Raw genomic sequence first — 22,772 nt, forward strand, 5'->3', positions numbered from 1 at the left:
AGAGTATCTTTATCATCATGATCCTATCAGACCCCTTTTGTCGATCATCATCAATCTTTTATCTTGGCATTTTTTAGAGATATATCATTCTCACATCAACAACACCCATCATTAGTGTGTGAAGGATGTATCCTTCCTCAAGTCAAACATCATCAAATCCTTATCCAAATCCTTTCACAAAAGATATCTGAGACAAAAGTGTTGGATTTAATTTTTTTTTATCTTTGTTTATCTTTTTAGCTTCTCGAGTCTAATTTCTTCTTGGTCGCCACGATCTTTTATATCATCGTACACTAAGAATAACATGGCTCAGGATGCGATCTTGTTTTTGTTGGTTTTTTCTTACCATGTCTTTTGGATGTGTTCCTTGGTGTACCCTCATGAGGTCTCGGCTATCTCATGTTACATTGGGGCATGTCTTTTTCTTGTGGTTCTTCTAGAATCGTTGCCTATAATGTCTCTGTAACTTTGTGTGGTACTAGATTAACCTACATGTTTGTTTATATGTGTTAATCCATGCATTGGCTGTGAAATTTAACCTTGGTTCCTTATACCCTGGTAACTCACATACTCTGCTAAATCAAAATAAGTGTTACATGACATCTCATTTTGTAGGTGCTCGTACTCCATGATGTTTCCATCTCCATCTCCACTACATTTGCACTTTTCTCTCCTTCTCATCTGCTTCTTGTCTTTCATCCTACCCATTGGGGAACTGTTTCTTTCGAGACACCACTCAGGCCTTGTTTCCCATGCACCCTCTCAAGGGGGTACCCCTTCCCTCGTCCTCCATCCATCATTAGTCCAATATGAGGCATTTTTATTGCCTTGATCCCTTTTCTTCGAGTCGCAAATGTCTTATTGTCTTTGCACCGATGCTATTCTAGTGCTATCGCAAAGAGGGGCAAAATGTAGACACTTAAATTTGACTAATTAATTCAATTAGATCAAATCTCCTAAGTCACTTGTATTAGTTGAATAATTCATATTATTCAATCAAAATCAAGTATCATGTTGGATACATTAATTTGACTAATAAAGCTATGCCTCATAGCCAATTAATTAATTAATCCTACACTTTTCTTCCAATCCCTTGAATTAATTAATCTAATTAATTAATTCCCCCCTTTCCAATCCCTCAAATTAATTAATCTAATTAATTAATTCCCCCTTTCTAATTCCTTGAATTAATTGATCCAATTAATTTATTCCCCCTTTTTCATCCCTTTATTTGAATTAATTTAATTCAAATAATCCCATTTAAGTCACATGTCTCCTAACTTCTGACCACCTAACTAACCCTCCTGCTAACCTAACCTCCACTCTAACCTTTGGGTTCTAACCAAATCTATCCTCCCAAACTAACCTTATCCTAACTTCCCGTCACATGTGTGTGCACACACATAATTCCCTATTTTCCTTAATATTAGGAAATTGTAACCTATTTTAGGTGGCTTCCTCCCAAAAAGGACATGTGTCAAGCCCCTTTTTGACACTTCGCCCTCTAAGGGACACTTGTCCTCCCTTATTTAGGACAAGTGTAGAATCCTATTCCACATGGAACCCTGAGGATTGCCACTTGTCCTCCTTGAGGACAAGTGTTGCATTTTCCCAATCCCCTCCTATTTAATCCCCCCTCTTTTTCAAGCAAATCATCCACTTTCTCACTACCATATTGTTATCATGCAAAATTTTCTCCACTTTCATACACTCATAATGTCATAATGCAGGATTTTATCCACTTTTCATACAACCACATCGTTAAAATGCAGAAATTCATCCACCATTAGCACATGCATATTGTCATAATGCCCAATTTCATCCTCACTTCATATCATCCAACCCTCATATCTTGAATCCAATCATCCTAATCGCATCATGGAGCAATATCGAGCAGTTGTTATGTCAATGAGCACACATCTTACCATGGGATAATCAAATCAAAGATTTGAATAGAGTTTGCATTTTGTTGTTTTTAATGTCTTTAATGCTTTATTCATTTATTTCTAGCATACTAATCTCGAGGTGTTTGAGCTAATTGTGTTTTCTTGATTGTCATCATTGGTCTTTTAATCTCTCATATTCGAGCGCAATTTTCCCTCACACAAGTATAAATGGGTATTCACAATTCATAGATAAAACTTATTTTGAAGTACAAATCAAAATTGAGAATATATACTCAATTGGATATGGAGTTCCTATAGATCTCGTCAATTTACAAAAAAATGAAGCAAAGGCTAAAGTAAAGATCAATATGCGAGATTCAAGATATTAGACAAAAAAGCATTCTAAGCCTTTCAAGTATAATTCCAACAAGGAAATGATTCTAAATGCTATGCATGAAAGAATTAATAGCCATAGAATGACCAAAATAAGTAGCATAAGAATGACAAGTAGTGATGCAAGAGCATCCAAGAGTCCACCTGAGACCAAGGAGATTATAAACATGAACAAAGACCCCAGAGCATCCTTGAAAGTGAATTGGAATGTTTTGAAGCCAATAATGGCTCTATGTAATGCTCAATTTGATTTAAATGTAATAAGTCCTGATAAGGGACCTAAGACAAAATATGGTGTCAAGTAGGCCAATAGTGTTTCAAGGGTCTAGAATGGTTAGTAGGGTCTTTGGTAGGTTTATTTAGGTATATGAAATAAAATTCCATTGATTTGGAATGATTTTAGCAAATAGAATGTATTAAATAAAGTTGGAAAATTCAAATCTTTGTATTCCAACGTTTAGTAGCATTTTGGAGGGAAATTGAGTTTTAAGTCTTAATGAATTTATAAACCCCTCCAACCACCTTGGGTTGGTTGGGGAAGTTGTATTCATCATTTATGATGGAAAAAAGAGAGAGAAAAGTACAGATGGTACGGACTGGAGGTGCTGTTGTGCGGACAGAGACAGTTTTAACCCAATAAACTTGATTTTCCTTGAAAAACTTGCATTCCTTTGATGATTTTTGAGTTCAAATCATTGAGGAAGGTTGATAGGAATTTAATGTGCATGATCTGAAGCATTTTATATCATTTTTAATCTGATCTAAGGATTTATATTGACTGTCTTGTTTTAAAAGTCTGATTTTCCTTGTTTTCTCAAGTATGAATATGTAATCCATCCCCTTTATGTGCTTACTGTGACTTGGGGATGGAAACTAATGTTGTATAATATCAAAATAACATGAAAGTGCAAGATTGAAGTGGTTTTTCAGAGTGATCACTCACAAATGGTGAATTTGTTGGTTGATTGGAGCATGGGGATGGTGGCTAGAGTGTAGCAGCCACTAAAGTAGCCATTGGAGGGCTATCTTTTATGATTGGAATCAGTAGAGGGCACCAATTTAATGGTGAAACAACATTCATTTGATCAGAGAAGTGATTGGAGGCGTGATTTTGAGCAAGCCCTAGTTTAGAGGGTGATTTAAGGAGGGTTTTAGAGTTTGGACACTTAGAAGTTGAATCAAGCCATAAAACCTGTAAAATCCTTGGTTTGGGAACCTGATTGAATATTGTACAAAGTTTTGTAACCTGGTGTTAATTTTTTTTGGTACTTCCTTTGTAAAGTGGGTGGTTTTTAAGGCTAAAAAGGGGCACATTTGAGGACAGCAAAGGGTCCGTCCAAAACAACCTATATCGGTTTTCTGATATGTTGTGTAACATCCAAATGGGTGTCTAAATATGTAATTTTTTGGGCAATTTTTTTTGGAAAAGTTTTGAGTTAAAGGGAAATTACCCGATTTGAAGGGCTAGATGCTTGGTTGAATAAATGTATTGAGTTTGTGTTGAAGCTAGAGGCTTAGGGGTTTAGAAAACCTTTGAATCATGTTTTTTGATGTCCTTTGAAGTATGTGGAGGCAGGAGACACACCTGGTTTAGGTGGTGTTAGGTTTTGAGCCTATTGAGGCATTGAGTGCATTTGAGACACCTGAGGAGTGTAAGGGGTTTGGGTCCAAAATACACCTTTTATTTGCAAATTTGTATTAGATTCTCCTGTCTCTGCATCAAGTAGTATAGATTTCATGATTCTAGTCTCATTCCATGGAAGAGTGTTGCACTCGAAAGACTTTGTTTGCACAACTTGAAGTAATGGGTACTAATTCTATGTAACTAGAAAAAGAAAAGTACATTATAGAATCTAAATGTATTTCTATGAATGATAATAATATCTACTCCCCTTGTAGACAAAGATAAATAAGAAATATTGCTCCACTATTAGACTTGGATCAATGGTTAAAACCAATGCATTTCATTACATTGACGATGGAAGTCAAAAGAACCTAATTTCAATTGAATTTTTTTATTATTATAATTTTAACTTACTCCTACACAAAACCATACTAGATATTGTAGGATTCAACATGGGATCTAAAAATGCATCACTTAGAAATGTCAATTAGCGAACAATATTGAGCCTTTTCAAGATACAATCCTTATGATATTTCTTTATTTGAGGTATTCCATGTTTCACTTTGGAAACTACGTACTTACCATTGACATATATTCTATGAAGAAAATCCAAAAAATAATATAATAGATATTATCATGATAATAAATATTTATAATAGAGTTGGTTCCAAATCTATCACTTGAACTAGTGACAAACAATTTAAGAAGCTAGTACGTTCTAGTAAGAAGTTTGTTCTCTTGATGGTAAGACTTTAACATAATCAAATTATTGCAATATCAAAGCATATTTTATTTCCTCTTACAACAACAAAATATATATCACAAATAAACTTCAAGTTGTAAGAGTACAAAGATATGATTTAGCCACTAAAGGAAGTACCTACACATTCTGCAATAAGACATGCTATTGATTTAAATATTGGGGTACCTCTACCTAATTCATCTTTGTCAATTAGATAATTTATAAAGAATAAATAGATAAAGTAAATATCAAGCTTAGCTAATTTCCTTGTGGCGACTTAATTGTTCAAGATACATATAAGAAAGATGTAGCATGGAAGTTGTTTAGTGATTAGATATCTCTCAACAAGCTATACCTAAAGACCACTAACTTCTTTTGGGATTAAAGACATGTTGGGCTATCTCCACAATGCAAATTTCTCCACCAAAATTAATTTTAAACCTAAGTATCATCAAATTCTTATTAATATTACATTCATCTAGACTTCATAACCTTAAGGAAAGAGTGTTTCAAATATAGGTATGTTGTCATTGATGTCAAACTTGTTGGTCTAAGTGTGGTCTGGTACAGTGTGGTGCTACAGATTGGTGAAAGTTGAACTGTAACTATGTGCTCATTCAATTGTTGTGCAAGTGTGTGAAGACTCATTGAAGGATTATCTAGAATACATAGTATGATGTTTGGTGAAGATTTGGAACTATGGTGCTAATTCTTGAGGTCTGATGATACCATCTTATTGGTCCAAGTGTATAACTCACATACTTTGACATAGTCTAATATAGTGCAACATTGTTGGTTGGAGTTGAGGGTGTGTGGATATACAAAACTCACTTAAAGGCTTTCCAAATAGCATAGCATATTGTTTTGTGAAGTTTCTAAAGCATTGTTGGTGATCTTCATGGTCTAGAGTTGTGTTTCAAAGAAGTGTGACTATTCCGATGAACAGTTTGTTTGTTTGGTTTTTGATCCATTTGTGACAAATGTGTATCAAATGATTATGCGGTTAAAGTATGCTTGTTGTGAGTTCATATTCTTTAGATTTTAGATGTTCAAGTGTTGTACAATTGAAGACATGTTGTTCTATGTTCTGGATAGTACAATGACAATAAGATGGTATAGAAGGCTTTCCAATCCAATTTATGGAAAAACTATGATGGTTGATTATATAGTTGTAGTATAATGTTGATGGATTAAATATCTTATCATATTTCAGCTTTCAGGTACTCAAGTGGTCTGCAATTGAAGTTACTTTTATCTAAGTTCTATTTGGTGTTGACACGGTGTAGTAGTATGGATGAAAGTGTTGCATTCCTCATATCTCAATTGGATGGATGGTTGTGGATCACAATTTTGGTGTCCTAGATGTTTCTTGTTACCTCTTTGATCATCCACAAGTATTGTTTGTGGTCCAGATTGGAGATTGATTTAGTTGTGTTGGCATAAGTTAATTGTTTCATCTTTTTTACCAACTCATGTGGTAGTGTGTGGTTGCATACGAGCTAATTTGGGAGTATATGGAAGGTGTGTCGACATGGTGTGATCCTTCACATGTTTCATTTACCTTATTTATTTTTTGGAGACCATTTTGGGCCGATAGTTATTTATGAACATGTTACATCTTATTAGGTAAACCTAGTGGGTATTATTGAGGTTGAGGTTGGTATATAAAGGACAAAATTATTATGTCGATGCTTGAATATAAAGGACAATATTCATTTCTGGATTGCACTATGTCAAATTTTTCATCATCAACGTTTCGGATCTTACTACACTATATATAGACACACACACATACATACATATACATATACATATACATATACAAACACACACACACACACACACACACACACACACACACACACACACACACACATTCATATTTTTTCATCAATTCTTTCAACCAGGTGCATATGTTTTTGTTTATGAATATTTGCATTGTTTTTATTTCTAAATTTTTTTTGTTTCTATTTTGTATTTTGCTTTGGCTCCTTTCTTCTCATTGGTCTTCTTACCATTTTATCTCTTCCTTTTTTGTTTATCTTTCCCCCTCTTTTATTATTCTTCTTAGGTGTTCTTGCCAAGCTATTAATTTTGTCTTGTTGTTGCCTATGTTAGTGTTTTTATTAATTTTTTAACCTTTCTTGTCATTCCTTTCTTCCTCCCCTTGCATCTATTTATTGTCTTTAGTCTGCAGCTATCTTCCCATTTCTGCTCTCTAGCGATTGCTTTCATCTTGATGATGGATCATGTAGTATGATCTGAAACGTTGATGATGAAAAATTTGACGCAGTGCAATCTAGAATTGAATATTTTGGTAGATGTTTTTTCTATAGTTCAATCTTGTTGATATTATTGTATTGGAAGTGTAGACACCTGAAATTGTCCTAGCCTAATTGAATATATATTTTATTTATTTAATTATTTTATCCTAAGCCTTCAATTAATTAAATATATTTTTATATTTAATTAATTCATTTATCTTTTTCTAGCTTTTCTTCATTTAAATAAATATTTTTATTTATATAAATTATCCTTTCTCTAAATTGAATAAATATTTTATTTAATTGGCCCCACCTCTTCTATTAATCAAATAGATCTTTATTTATTTAATTAATTAATTCATTAGCTTTCTCCCTCCATGACACTTGTCATCCATCTCTTAATTTGCCTCCAACCACCTTCCTATTATTTTATCATTTTCTCCACCTACCCTTTAATCCTAGCCAACCATTTATCCTTCCACCTCTTAATTGTATCCCTCCATTTTCTAAGGTGTTCTCTATATAAGAGAATTTATTCATCCGTTCATGACCCTGATAACCAGAATTAGCAAACAATCAATCGCTCAAGCATCTACACAACCACAATATGATCTTTGTTGAGCTCTTGTACACACGTAAAATCTGAGAGCAACCATATCAAACAATATTAATAGAGATAGGAAACAATGGAGATCAAACCCTACCAAGCATGTGAATGGTATAATATTTTTATGTTTTTATGTATTGCATGTTTTAGGTTCTTCATTGGTGTATGGTGGATCTTTAATTGTAGAACTAGGGTTTTATGTGGTTGGATATTTGTTGGTTTTACAATAATTTTATCATTCCATTTTTACTATATGTAGGAAGGATTACATCTTGCCTTGAAGAAGTCATCTTTAATGTGTGCAAGTGATTATTGTATCTTTTCCCAAGTTTGTGTGCCTTAGCATGCAATTCATCTTTCGAAGTAGTGAGCACCCTGACGTTTGGCCTAAACTCTGTAATCAATTTTATATATATCGTGAGTTTGATTCTCACTGTGGTTTTTCCCAATTTGGATTTTCTAGGTAAAAATCTTGGTGTTCATGTGTGTGGTTTCAATTATTTTCTTTCATACATATTGTTGATAAAATGAATGATAAATTAAGAAGCTCAATCTAATCAAATTTTTAATATATGTTGATTCACCCCCCCTGTCAGCAATTCGGCAGTGTTCAACAAAGAGAATGTTTCTTAGAACGGTTATTCATGTCTTTCGGATTAAACAATGATTTTAATATATTTATGTCACTTCGTAATGAATGATATTAGTGGCCCATTCACCTCTTCACTTGTTGTAATCTACCTTTATGATATATAAATCTTGAATAGAACATGGAATAAGCATGTGAACCATATCTAGAGCATGTGCTTGACACTCTACATAAATATAAGTTGTATTTGTTAAACATGGAAAAATTATCATTTTCCATATGAGCCATACAATACTTAAGATACATAATAGATGCATGGGAGTGCATGTGGACCTGACCAAAATTCAATTCATCCAATATTAGCCACAACTTAAGAATCTATCATGAAATTAGTAAATTTTATAATATTATATATTTCTAAATCTCCATCAACCATTTTAGATCAAGAATAATATATCAAAATATGCACTTGGACTAATCCTCACCCAATATGATCATCCCTCTTCTTACCATGGTGAAATGTTAACCACGCTAATAAAGAACTAGAGAAACAAATAGGCTACAAATGATCCTTATTGAAGTGAATCACCTTATTACTAGAGCTACATGTATGCGTATTGCTAGAGTGGCTTAAACTAATGCTACACAAAATACAACCATGTTTTATTTTTCTATCAAAGTCAACTAGATCATTTTATATCCTTAGAATCATTCAAGTATTCCCCAAAATTATACTTGAACCTTTATCCCGTTTTTGGTTACAAATAAGATTAATCATGAATCTAGATGTTGCTACAACATTTTTGTAACTTTGCCAATGTGGATAAACAAAATTATTCAAATACAAAGTCACCCCAACTTGATATGGCCAAATTGAGAAAAGTTTAGAAAGTTCCTTGATTGATTAAAGTATGGTTGAGAGTTTGTTAGATTATTAGAACTACTTTAATTTTCATGAGAATTATGTGTTTGGTAAATTGAATATAAATAAATTTTTATTCTAGTTGCATTAGAGAAAAAATGATTTTGAAATTTACTCGTAAAATTTGTGTGTTTGGTAACATGAAAATATTTTTCATTAGAAATAAAGATATTATGAATTTTTTATTGATGATTATTATTAAATAAATATTTTTAAAATATAAATCTATTTTTTATAGAATTAATAACTTTAAGGTTCATCTAGGAAAATAAAATTATCAACCTATTTGACAATAGATTCATGAAAATTTCTTTAGGGACTTCTTGTGTATTCAAGTATATAGATATAAATAAATATTATAGTGACACATAAAACTACTCTAGATATAATCACAAAATAATAATTCTTCATGCCATCTATCATAATTCTTCCTCATGGAATTCTACATTATGATTAATCCTTATCCTTTTAATATTAGTGATTAAAACCATCTACATGGATTGCCCCTAGCGAATTTCACTTAGCCCATGGAGAATACTGGGATGGGATTTTGGTCCACAAAACATAATTTAATTAAAAGGGACATTAAAAAATTAGACCTTTCTCTTGTTAAATCTTGAAGGGCCAATCCAAACTACACATTTACAAGGTTAACAGGATACTTATGGGAGAAAATACAAAATTTAATTTGGATTGTTTACTCTAGGAAAAACATTAGTGATAATTAGTGTTTCACTAACTTCTCTACAACAAGAGTTGGGAAGATTCTTGTGTTGATACAGTGGATGGTCAAGGAATATTGACCCATGTGGCCTATGGTAACACTTTTTCTTTTTGGCTCTTACCATGCCAAAATGTTTATTATCAATCTTCTCGTTTTCCCACATGTGTGAGCATACTAGAAGTCGTCCCACTCTTTTATCACACATGTCTGAGAATGCTAACTTTGAGGCATGTTTATCCTCTATTTCACACCTTGACCATTGAATAAAATTTGGTGGTAGGAGAAGAAAAATAATTTAAGCTAAATAAATTAAACAGATTATTTTTATCTATTTCTTAATTATGAAATTGTAGGAACAAACTAGACATCTCTAATGTGTCACGAATCTATAATCTCGATTTGAAGTTTGTGATGTTTAGGCTCTTAGGTTTTCTGGGAGATCTCATCAAACTAATGTAACCAATCTTGTTTTGGGGACCAAGTGACATGATATAATTAGGCATGCAATATAACCTATATCCATGAAATTAGATAGATTGTTGGGACTATTATTTTAATGTCATGGGGATCCTTTATAAAATTTCTAGTTCCACACACTAAAGCTCACAAAATGAAGTTGCCACTTTTATATATGGTTTAATTTGGCACTAGGACATGAGAAACCCATTTGAATCAAGTATGAAATTGAGAGGATTTTTTAGAGGATATTTCTATGGATAGATTGATAAATAAATGAGGCATCTCTAAGTGACACGTTTTCATTCCATCTTGTTGTTCGGTTTGTTACTTTTAGGCTCTAATGTCTTTTAAGATCTCTCTCATTAGTTTGTACCTTGAAAGGTTTTGGGGCACCTTAGCAAAAAAATGAGCCTTAATACCCCTTATCTTGAACTAATATAAGATAAAAAATTGTGTTGAGTTACTAGTTAATATTGAGATCACATATTCAATCTAATATATATGAATTTCCTTCAAACATCTTGAATTAGTATTGTAGTGTCATAAATTTTCACTAGTCCAATTTACACATTATTTTTGTGCTCCTACTTTAGCATGTCTCCCCCTCATCTTTTATCCGAGTTCATTTAGTGCCTTAACTCCAACTTTGATGCCTCATATACTTGCAAATAGCTTCCCTGGAGGTGTGTCCTCCTCCCTGGACCCTAGTTTTGGTCCCCAATTGAGGACCAGGGTGGTGGATCCTTTGTCCCCCTCTTTGGGGCCCATTTTCCTAGGGGAGGGTGCCACCCATCCCTTTAGTGGGAAGTTAAGTTTGTGGCTTTATATGACCATTGGAGGTTGGCCTAATTGGTAATTTCGACCCTGGATCTCATATATAAAGGCATCAATCAATCCATTTCAATCTAAGTCTCCATCTCCAATCAATCAAGCCTTCAAGCAATGAAGCATTTGTCATCGAGCATTTCCAAAGGTCTTCAAGGCTGCATATTCTTCATTCATCTATTGTGTAGCAACAATACATCATTCGTGTGCAAGCATGCGTGTGTGATTAGGGTTTTGTCATGTTCATGCCATTTCATACAACAAATGTGATTACATTAAAAAAGCAAAGCATCATTATTAGTCACTGCAGATCTGAGGTATATCTTTCCATCATTTATTTCAGTATTTGCAATATTCCATTCAAATTTAATTCCTTAACTGGTGTTTGACCTAGGCAAACCTCTATTTCCCCTTCTTTCTTTGTGTAGGAAACAGGGAGCTGCAATCTTCAAAAATGACATTATTTAGAGTGACGAATCAATCCCCTATTAGAGTGAAAAAAGTTTGGAGGACCAATGTGACCACATTCACGATCCTAAAAAATCAAGAGGTCCTTCTAGGAATATATCTAAATCCATTTACATTGCTTAGATCCAAGTTTGTGGCTAAATCTGACAATTGTAGCTCATTGTTTTCGTATTTTTACCTTATTGCACATTTACCTTAATTTCAATAATTCAACTTAAAAGAGGTTTGATCCATTCATCTCCCAAAAGAAAACCCAATAAGAATTATCAACCCTGTCTTTGCTGATTTGTGGCTAGATCTATGGGGATTTCAACCTCTTTTTAATGTAATGTGCCCAAGTGAAATTTAGTGGTTTTTACTACATCTTGTGGTGGAAACCCTAATTTCACCACATTACATTTTGGTGAACCTGAATCCTTACACCTTTAATTTCTTATTTTTGTTCTCAAATTTGATTGTTTATTCATTTTAAAATCAAATTTACATTTACAAAATTAATTTCTAATTGAATTTCAAAAATTTAGAGGTTAATTTCACAAAAACCCTAATTTTTAAATTTAAAATTGAGTTTTGGATTAATTATTTTAGATTTTATTATTCATGCAATTTAAAATTCAAATTTGTGCTCATAGATCCAATTTCAAATTGAATTTTAAAAATTAAGAGGTTAAATTCACAAAACCCTAATTTTAAAATTTAAAATTTACTTGTGGGTTGCATAATTTTTTAAATTAATTTTCAGATCTGATTTTTATGTTATGCTATGATATAGATGCTATTATCTTTCAAATTCACAAATCAAATTCCTTAATTAATTGGTTAATCACATTTTTATAAAATTTTGTCTTCTTTAATCACTATTTTCAAAATTGAAATTCAAAATTTCCCTTCTTTATTCAATTTTTCATACATATATTCAGAGTGAACATTACTATATTACATGACATATGAGTTTCATGTTTGATCATAAGTGCATATGGAGTTCTTATCTTATTTTGCTAGTTCAATTTCAAGTTACATTAAAGATGTTCATGATGTTCCCTTTCATGCATATGATGACAACTTAGTTCTCCCTTTCATTCATAGCTATGATCTGCTCTATCCTAAAGATGGAGATTTGGAGAATGATGTTCATCCTTCTCCTAAAATGTACCTCCCTCATAAGGATTATTTGGTTCAAGAGGATGATATTGTGGCTACTTTTCCTAGCAATACCATACCTTCTTTTCATGACCTTCCCCCTAGAGATGAAGTATTAATGACATATGATGGTCCCTTTTCTAAAGTTTGTCTTAATCATAAAGATACCTTATAGAAAGAGGATGATACTATTTCCCATCATTATAATATTTCCAATGCTCTCTCTCCCAAAAATGAAGAACCTAACAAAGATCAAATCAATGTCATTCATATTGTTGAGAACTCTATGATTGTTCCTTATTATCATGCAGTGACTTGCACATATAATAATTAAGTGTTTACTTTGGAAACCGACAAGAACATGCAAATTGAAGCACAATATGCTTTGTTAGTTCCTATAATCGTATCTCCAATTCAAAAAAATACACCATCTCCTGCTAAAGAATTTTCTAAACAAGAATTCTCAGAGGTTGATTGGGGTTCATTATATTTCACACTTTCTTTTTGTAGAAAATCTAAGATGCTTGAATTTGATAATCATTTTTTTTTATCATAACACATGTCTATAAATTGATTGGGCCTCTTTAAACTCTAATCCAATTCCACCTAAAATTAAACCCTCTCTTAATCCTACATATGAATATAATGGACAAGTTTTAGAGTGTGTGCAAAAAAGTCTTTAAAGTCATGAGAAATCACACTTTTCTAATTAAAAGCTAAGTTTCCAGCCTCTTTATTTGTCAACATCCACTTCTCCATTATCTAGTGAATCCACATCTTCTCATTCTAATATGATATTACAACGAGATAATGTTTTGTCTGATCTTCTTCACACCAATTTAATATCTCTTCTTTGCCCTAGGAGAAGAAGGAAACATACACAACATCTTGAAAATTCTTCTTTTTGGAAGTACCATCAAATTCATGGTCATTCTACTAATGAGTGTCAAGCCTTTCAAATTAAAATACAACAATACATTAATTCAGACATCATAAATAACATTTGACAATGAATGGAATATTTCTCATAATCTTTTCAAACAAAATTCAAGTTCCTATTATGTTGCTCCTAACTATGTGACATTGTTAGCTTACCTATTGAGGGCTCATTGTCATTCATGGCAGTACAATTTTATGTGCAATCATAATTGGTGAGAAATATAATATCTATTTATTCTTGTCTCTATTCTTGGGGGGCAAGACTATTATCCTCTTCGTCTTTCTTTGGATTCACTTTTTCCTTTATGGGTTGCAAATTTCATAACTTGATGTCCTTTCTTGCATGGAATTATCCTTTAATGGAATACATGCGTGTTCCTTGGACCTATTCCTTATTTGGAATGGTACGTCTCTCATGAATAGTCTCTCCTTAGGAAATGTGTGATCATCCTATTTTTTCCTAGTCCTCTTTCTTCTAGGGGCAAGGATGGCATTTTCCTTCTCTCTCTCCTTTTTAGAGATTACAACTTCTTTTGCGTTGCATTTTTTATAACTTGATGCCCTTTCTTGCATAGAATTATCCTTCATACAAATACATGTGTTCCTTGGTTAGGACCTATTCTTTGTTTGAAATGGTACATCTCTTATGAATGATCTCTCTTTGGAAGCTGTGCAATCCTTCTCATTGTCCTTACCCTTAGGGGGCAATGATCTCTCTCCTTTCCTTTCTAATGATCCACTTTTCCTTTGTTGAGTGGTGTTTTCTTATGATTTGATGTCATTCCTTGTGTGAAATTTTTGTCTGCTCGAGGATTCTCTCTTATGCAAGAGGTATGTATCCTTGAATGCAACATCTTCTTCACTTGGTAATGTACATCTATTATAAACTTACCCCTCCACTTTAGGTCAAAAGCATGTCATCCTTCATTAAGAATTTCTTTCACATAGTAATAAGAGGAAGTTATGCATTCTTATTCTTCTTCCCTTCTTTTGGTAGAAGATGTTATGTTTGTCCAAAAGCTCCTCTTGGAGGTAGATGTCTTTTTTAGCAAATATCTCTTTTCCTCCAAGGATCCTCTTTGCACTTGTTGCAAGATATCTCTTTTTCAACTATCCTATCCTTGTTTGAAGAGTATTCCCTCTTTAGCTTTGATTTATAACATTTTTGCTTAAAGGATATCTCTTTAGTATTGAAGGCGAGTATCCTTATTTCTAGCTTCCTTAAGACATCAACATAGGACTATGTTGATGTCACAAGGGCGGGGCGAGTGTGGGGCACCTATATTGTACCATATCTTTGCATGTCTTAAATAGGGTGTTCATACTCAAAACCAAAGAAAATAAACTTTTATATGAGATGCTTCATGCTCGAACTAGATGTGTCATTGATATATGTCTTAGATAGGGTACACATCATCGAAACTAGAGAAAACAAACTTTTACACAAGATGTCCTCGAAACCAGGCATGTATACGTCTCAGTCAGGATTACACATTCTCAAAACTAGAGAAAAAGAACTCTTGAATGAGATGTTCCCAAATTCAAAAATTCACCTTTTAGCATTTGTATTTTCATTCTATGTCTTAAAATAGGTTGATGCATGCTTGAAACTAAAGGAAACAAACTCTTATACAGGGTGCTATATACTTGAAACCAAACATCACTTACACACACATGAGGATGATCGGAACTAGAAAAACATAGATAGACTATTCCTATTCTCCTCCCCAACATGGATCATCTAGAAAAATACATCTAGGGGAAAGTACCTATGTCCTTTTCCCATCATTATTCTCATGGATCACCTAGAAAAACACATCTAGGGCGTATTCATGCTCCCTTGTTTCTTCTCATGAGCACATAGCTTTTCTATTTGAAGTTCATGGATGATCACTTGTGTTCTTGAGATGGAATTTTTTCCAAGAATGATATTAGTGGTCGAGACATTTTGATATTGAGGTCTCTTTGGCTAGTTGACTTGAGGTCTTGTTTTTGGTCTTTAGCTTTTGTGTTGTGTATCTTTCACCTTTGTTTTTCTTTTTGTCTTTGTTTTGCCTTTGTTGTCTTTTTGCATGTGTTTGATTTCCCTTGCATGTGTTTGAGTGAGTTAAGATCTTAAGATTGGGGGCTTCATTCCTTGAGATTAGTGATGTCTTATACTCCTTGTGGTTATGATCCTCTTCCTCATCTCTCTTTTTTATACTCTACCATGAGTATTTGCATAGGCTCATACTCCCACTAACGTGGAATCTAAATGTATCATCATAAATTATCACCAGACCAATTTACACATCATTTTTATGCTCCTACTTCAGTGTGTCTCTCTCTCATCTTCTATCTAAGTTTATTTAGTGTCTAAACTCCAACTTTCATGCCTCATACATCTACCAATGGCTTCCTAGAGGTGTGTCCTCCTCCCTGGACCCTGGTTTTGGTCCCCAAGTTAGGAGGACCAGGGTAATTATGCCTTGGTCTTGGACCATGGCGGCCAACACTTTGATGTCCCTCTTTAGGGCCCATTTTCTTAGAGGAAGGTGTGACCCATCCGTCTAGCAGGAAGTTAAGTTAGTGGATTTATACAACCATTGGAGATCAGCCTAATTGGTAATTTCAACCCTAGATCTCATATATAAAGGCATCAATCAATTCATTGTAATCTAAGGCTCCATCTCCAAGCAATCAAGCATTGAAGCATTTATCATCAATCATTTCTAGAGGTCTTCAAGGCTACATATTCTTCATTCATCTATTGTGGAACAACATTACATCATTCATATCCAAGCATGTGTGTGTGATTAGGGTTTTCATGTTCATGCCATTTCATTTACAACATATGTGATTACATTCAAGAAGCAAATCATCATTATCAGTCATTACAGATTCGAGGTATATCTTTCCATTATTTATTTCAGTATTTGCAATATTTCATTCAAGGTTAATTACTAAACCGAGGCTTGACTTAGGCAAACCCCTATTTCCTCTTCTTTATGTGTGTAGGAAGAAGGTATGGAGTTGCAATCTTTAGAACCGACATTATTTACAGTGACAAATCAATCTCCCATTAGAGTGCAAAAATTTTAGAGGACCAAGGCAACCACCTCCATGTTGAAATGGTTGAATGGACCAAAATATTGAGAGGGGGGTGAATCAGTATTCCCACACTTATAAAACTTCTACTAATAAATTAACCTTATCAATTAATCTCATCAACATAAATCAACAAATGTAGAATAAGCAAATAAAATAGCCACAAAATGAACACGAGATTTTTATACGTAGAAAACCCAAAAGGGAAAAAACACAGAGAGGGTTAACTCTCAAGATAATATAACTAGCTATATGGTGTTTACAAAAGGGGTGGCTCACTTCCTGAATTAAAAAAAATGGCTAATAGTCTAAATACAAAGCAACTCACTATCAGAATGCTCACTGTCACATAAATAAGTGAACTGAAGAAAATTGCATCTGCAAATGAAGGAGGTCAGTTCTAATATAAGCTCAGATAAAAAAACAACTCATAGCAAATCTGGTGAGGGATCTCTACACCACTTTCTCCAACCTACTAATCACAATTGCTTATCACAGATCCGGTAAAGGATTAATATAGCACTACGCATTGTATGCATATCTAACTATCTCTAGCAAATTCGGTAAAGGATTACTACACCACTGCTCTTTGTCCACAACTTTGTCACTTGCAGACTTCTTACTCTGCTACACATATTCATTCATGCTCATATGTCCACATATCTTCTATATATATATATACACACACACATATATACATATATATATATATACATATACATATACATATACATATGCATACACACACACACACACACCAAGATAATATGTCGACCAATCACAAGTGATTTATACAGTAATGTATTGTTCGGATCAACACGTTACCAGAATATGCCTTGACCCAAAACAGGGTAACCAAGTCAGCCTTCACTAATCTTGTTCACACTTCCTTTACATGAAACATATGCCTCAATTACCGAGACAAAATAAGGATCTACCAGACCCATAGATACGAACCCATAAGCACAATCTTCAAGTACAAAAACTTCTAACTTCAAGATACAAATGTCATAGATTCTAGAACATGGAACTCATAGAATATAATGTAATACAAACATTCGAGAATACAACAAACACAACTAATACCAAAACTGCAAGCAAACCATGATAAGAGAAACACAAGATTTTAGAGAAGAAGGATCTTCCAGAAATAACTACAGTAGATCATATATACCTTATTGCTCAATATCACATACATACCTATCTTCCACAACTATTCAATATCACATACATACCTATCTTCCACAACTATTCAATATCACATACATACCTATCTTCCACTACTTCTCAACATACCACATCCGGTCCTAATCGATTCATCGGGTTTGACATTAATGAAAACAATGCAAATATTCACACAAGTCTCACAATCCCCCCCTTTGTCATTGATCTCAAAGCATCTCAAAAAGAACAATCTCACTACCCCTTACTCATTTGACTCATATCTCCATTTCTCCATCTCTCTCCATTTCTCTATTTCTCTACCCCTTTGACATCAAGGACAAAGGGTTCCTTCAATCATTAGCAACAAAAAAAGGAATGTCAAAACTGTGTATCAACCAAAAATAATTCTTAACTGCTCTTCTTCTGAAAAATCTACTTGTATTTCTCCTTCAATTCTAGAAGAAGAACCTTTTAGAAATGCACAACCAATTTGATACTTACTGATAGACTTTTGCACTCAACTGATACATCAATAGCATGAGATAAACTATCCAGAATGGATAGATTTTGCTCATACTCAATTGTATCACTAAGCAATCCTGAGAAATGTTCTAGTTTAGCTTCAACAATCTCCATCACTTTCCAAAAAACACTGATATAATCTTCCTTTTGCCTCTATAAAGATAACAACTCGGATTGTAGGGAATTTACCTTCTTCCTTTGTTCACCATCTTTGTCACTTAGAAAATCAAATGAATTGCCCATAAAATTTAATTCTACTTTAACAGATTCAACTTTTTCTTTGAATTTCACCATAGTTGTTGATCATTGTAAACAATATTTGTAAACTTTGATGGCACTATTGATACAATCTCTCATTTAATTTATGTATTTGGATAGAGTTCTTTGTGCATCACTACATTTTTTCAACAGATTTTGCATATTATCTGCTTCTGCCTCTGAATCATCTACATTAACATATTGCCCAATCAATTGCTCTTTGATTAACTTAGACAAAGCTTCCAGAAGAGTATCACTAATATCTTCAATTCTAACATTGTTCTAGAACATGTGACCTATCAGGACTTTCTTAATTCTATCTGACTCAACAAAAGTAAGCCGCATCTCTCCCATATTCTTTATTCTATCCCCTTTGTCAATATTTTTTAGCAAATCAAGCTCATAATCATCACACTTGGATACTTTTCTTCCTGCTCTACAACAACCAACTCTCCCTTAGCCACAGGGGATTCTAGATCTTTAATCTCAATAATGTCTTTCTCCTTCTTTTACTTCTTGGATTCTAGAGAATTGGTAGACACGGTTTCTTTCCTTTTTCTCTTTTCAGAGGAAGAACCCTCCTTAGCCAAACCGATAGAAATGGATATTGGGCCAATACACCATACCTTCTTAAATGATTTGAAGTAAATATCACAAGCTTCTTCTCTCTTTTCCAAACAACTCAGATATTGAAAGATTTCTCTAGTAACTGGGACTCAAGACTCCCACAACACATTTTCCTTCACCGATAAAGATCCCAGACAATACATTTCCAAGCATACAAGAAACGGTCCAAATCGAAAGGGGTAACCTTGATCTTTTGTCATTTTGATGTTCTCTAACAATTGATTCTTAAATAGTTCACACAAATTGTGTACTCTATCTTCCATAAAAAGCATATGCAAAACATACACAACAATAGCTGAGGTAGAACCTTCCCTATTTCTGAAATAAATCTTATAAGAGATACCATACACAACATACCTCACAATTGGATTAAAAATTTTGTCGATCAATAACGCTCTCTAATCTCCCATCATACCGATTAGGTCTTCAAATTCTTTATTCTTTATAGATTTCTTAACCGATACACTTCCTTTGTCGCAATGATGTCCTTAGAGATCAGATGGGGTTTATCCAAAATGATATAGTCATTATGCACTCAACTCAAAATTAATTCGATCACATCCTCATTGTCAAACCAAGGGAATTCACTCCACAAGTCCAATCCTGTATGCCCAAACTCCTTAACCTTTTGCAAATCTATTTAATTTAAACTCCTTTCCATCTTTCTGATCTTTTCAATGTCAAATTCATCTAATTGTACCTTTTCCAAAGTCTTAAAAATATTCATTGCTCAATTCTACGATGAACATCTTAGATTTCATGATTACTTGCTTTGCTTCTCTTCTCTTTTCTCTTCAATTGTACACAAGATCTTTAAATACTTCTATTTGCATAATGAAAAATAATCTCAAACATCGATGCTTATCTTGCCAATTTCTTCTAGGGTTTTTCCACCAAAAATTTCTTGTCGATGATGATGACATACTCACCGAATTATCAAATTGCACACCTAACACAGTCATTCTGGACCCACGACATGAACTAACTCAAAAGAGGGGATCAAATTTTTTCCTTGATAACTCCCCCTAAGCCAAAGCAATAAGCTCAATTACCATAGGAAGAGGTGCCTATATCAGATTTCGGTACATTAGGCTTTCTTTCATTGTTCACCTCCTTCTTTCTCCATACCATCACATCTCTCTTCTTTGATTCACCGATCTTCATCACATTCTTCTTTGTATACTTCTTCGTACCAATTTTATTTCTGTAATAATTAGCGCAATGTCTGGATTGCTTGCACTTATAATATTTGATGTTCCTCTACACTGAATTTATTGAATATGTTCTAGATCCACATTGATTAGCTTTGTGACCATAACCATTGCATATATGACAATATCCGTGAAGGTTATTATTCATCTTACTCATTCCAACTGGATAATGATTCTGATTCACCGCATGATTTCTACAGTAATTTTCTTTATGACCAAACTTCTTGCAATCGTAACATTGAATGCTTCTACAATTTGTAGCCTATGACCAAATTTATTGCATTGAAAACAATAACCATTAAAATATGGGTATCTTTGTGCAATAGGTTGATGAATCGGTTATCTCCTTAAAGTAGATCTTTGATTTTGAGTTTTTCTTATATCTTCAGGTTTCCTTTCTACTTCAATCTTAACTTCCTTGCCTTTGTCTTTGTCTTTTTTATTTGAGCATTCACTAGTCTAAAAACCAAGTCCGGTTTTGTCTAAAAGTACTTTTTGCATGCCAATTAATTCTTCAAGAACTTTCCTTTCTACCTTCAACTTCTGCACTTCTTGTTCCAGCTTCTCACATTCTTTGGTCTTCATCTTAATTGAATCTTTCAGGGTCTCCTCTATCTTGTTCTTTTCCTAAATATTCTATCTTGGTATTATTTGCCTACTTCGACTGATTATTAACATATTTATGCCTCAATTTGAATTTTTGAATTTTTTCTTGCAGCTTCACTACACAACCATTTGCTACTTTGATGTTTTCTTTCAATTCCTCATTCTCTGATTCCACATTTTCCAAATCTTCAAGAGCCATCCTTTATTCCTCATCCAGATTAAGTTCTTTAGTCAAACTCATCAGTACCATGATTCAACCAACAAGGATCTCCCAAAAGCAGTTAAGCTATTTGACAAGGGACCAGGCTATGATACCAATTGTTGAAATGGTTGAATGGACCAAAATACTAAGAGGCGGGGAGGGTGAATCAATATTCCCATACATAAAAATTTTACTGATAAATTAACCTTATCGATTAATCTCATCAACATGAATCAAGAAATGAAGAATAAGCAAATAAAATAGCCACAAGATGAACACCTAAACTCCTCCACTGATATGGTCATTCAAACCTCTAATAAAGTGTTGCACCAACATAGCCTCATCATTCCCTATATCATCATACTACTTGAGCTCATAAAATCTATTCTCATATTGCTCTACAATCATCCCTATTTGGCGCAACTTGTGGAACTCATATGCACGACGTTGCTTCCACTAAACTGAAAGGAAACAAGTCTTGAACCTCTCCAGAAATAACTCCATGAAGATGAACCTATATCCACATTAGTCTTTTGCCCCTTAAGTCTCCACTAGGTGGAAGCAAAATCTTTGAGATGCATGATGACACATCTCACCTTGGTGGTGCTACCATACGGATGCATGGCAATACACTAGTCCAAATCAATAAACTAAGTCTCGACCTCTAGTCCAATACCTGAACCATCAAATGTGGGAGGGCGAGACCTCAGAAAATCCCTCATGTGACCAATAGCTATAGCCTCCTAATCAACTACATTCTCTCTCCTCCTAGGGAACCTCTCTCTACTTCAATCCACATGCTCAAACTGGTGAGGTTCCCCAAACTGCATATTATCCTGCTACTCAACCTCGGGTCTAGGGCCTAATCAAGCCAAGACCTCCTAAAATATTTGATGCAACTCATCCATCTCAGGAACCTGTTGAACACTAGATCTGCTCATTATGTTGACTCACATCCCTCTGCTCACATAGGTGATTTGTCTGATGCTACTTTGCCTCAGCACTCTCATGAGTATCTTGAGGTGAAGGATTCTGATGGGTACCCCTACGACCATGTCCTATACTTCTACCTTGACCATGACCACAGTCACAACCACGACCTTTACCCTTACCAGGCATAATCCTAACAACAACACCACAAGAATAAAAGTTTAGATCCCCAACAAGGATACTAACAAGGAAGACACATGCACTAAGTCTTAGCAATTGGTCTAGTTAGATGGGCTCATATGAAACTAGAGTACCCAGTGTTGAAAGTTGGGCTCTGATACCAATTGTAATGCCCCGCAAAGAAACCCAAGATGAATAAACTAAAAACTCTCAAAAAGAGTGCAAAACAATTTTTTTAAAAACAATACTGAACTAAAAGACGCATTAAGATAAACATCACATTTAATTTGCACAAGTAGAAGAGTAAACTTAAACTCCTAAAGGGTTCCAATGAAGATTACTCAATTAAACTAATTAAGAATAAGGTTGATTGATCTAACTCAAGGTAGAATGGTTACAACAT

This window comes from Cryptomeria japonica, chromosome 6, assembly GCF_030272615.1.
Source record: "Cryptomeria japonica chromosome 6, Sugi_1.0, whole genome shotgun sequence".
NCBI lineage: Eukaryota > Viridiplantae > Streptophyta > Pinopsida > Cupressales > Cupressaceae > Cryptomeria > Cryptomeria japonica.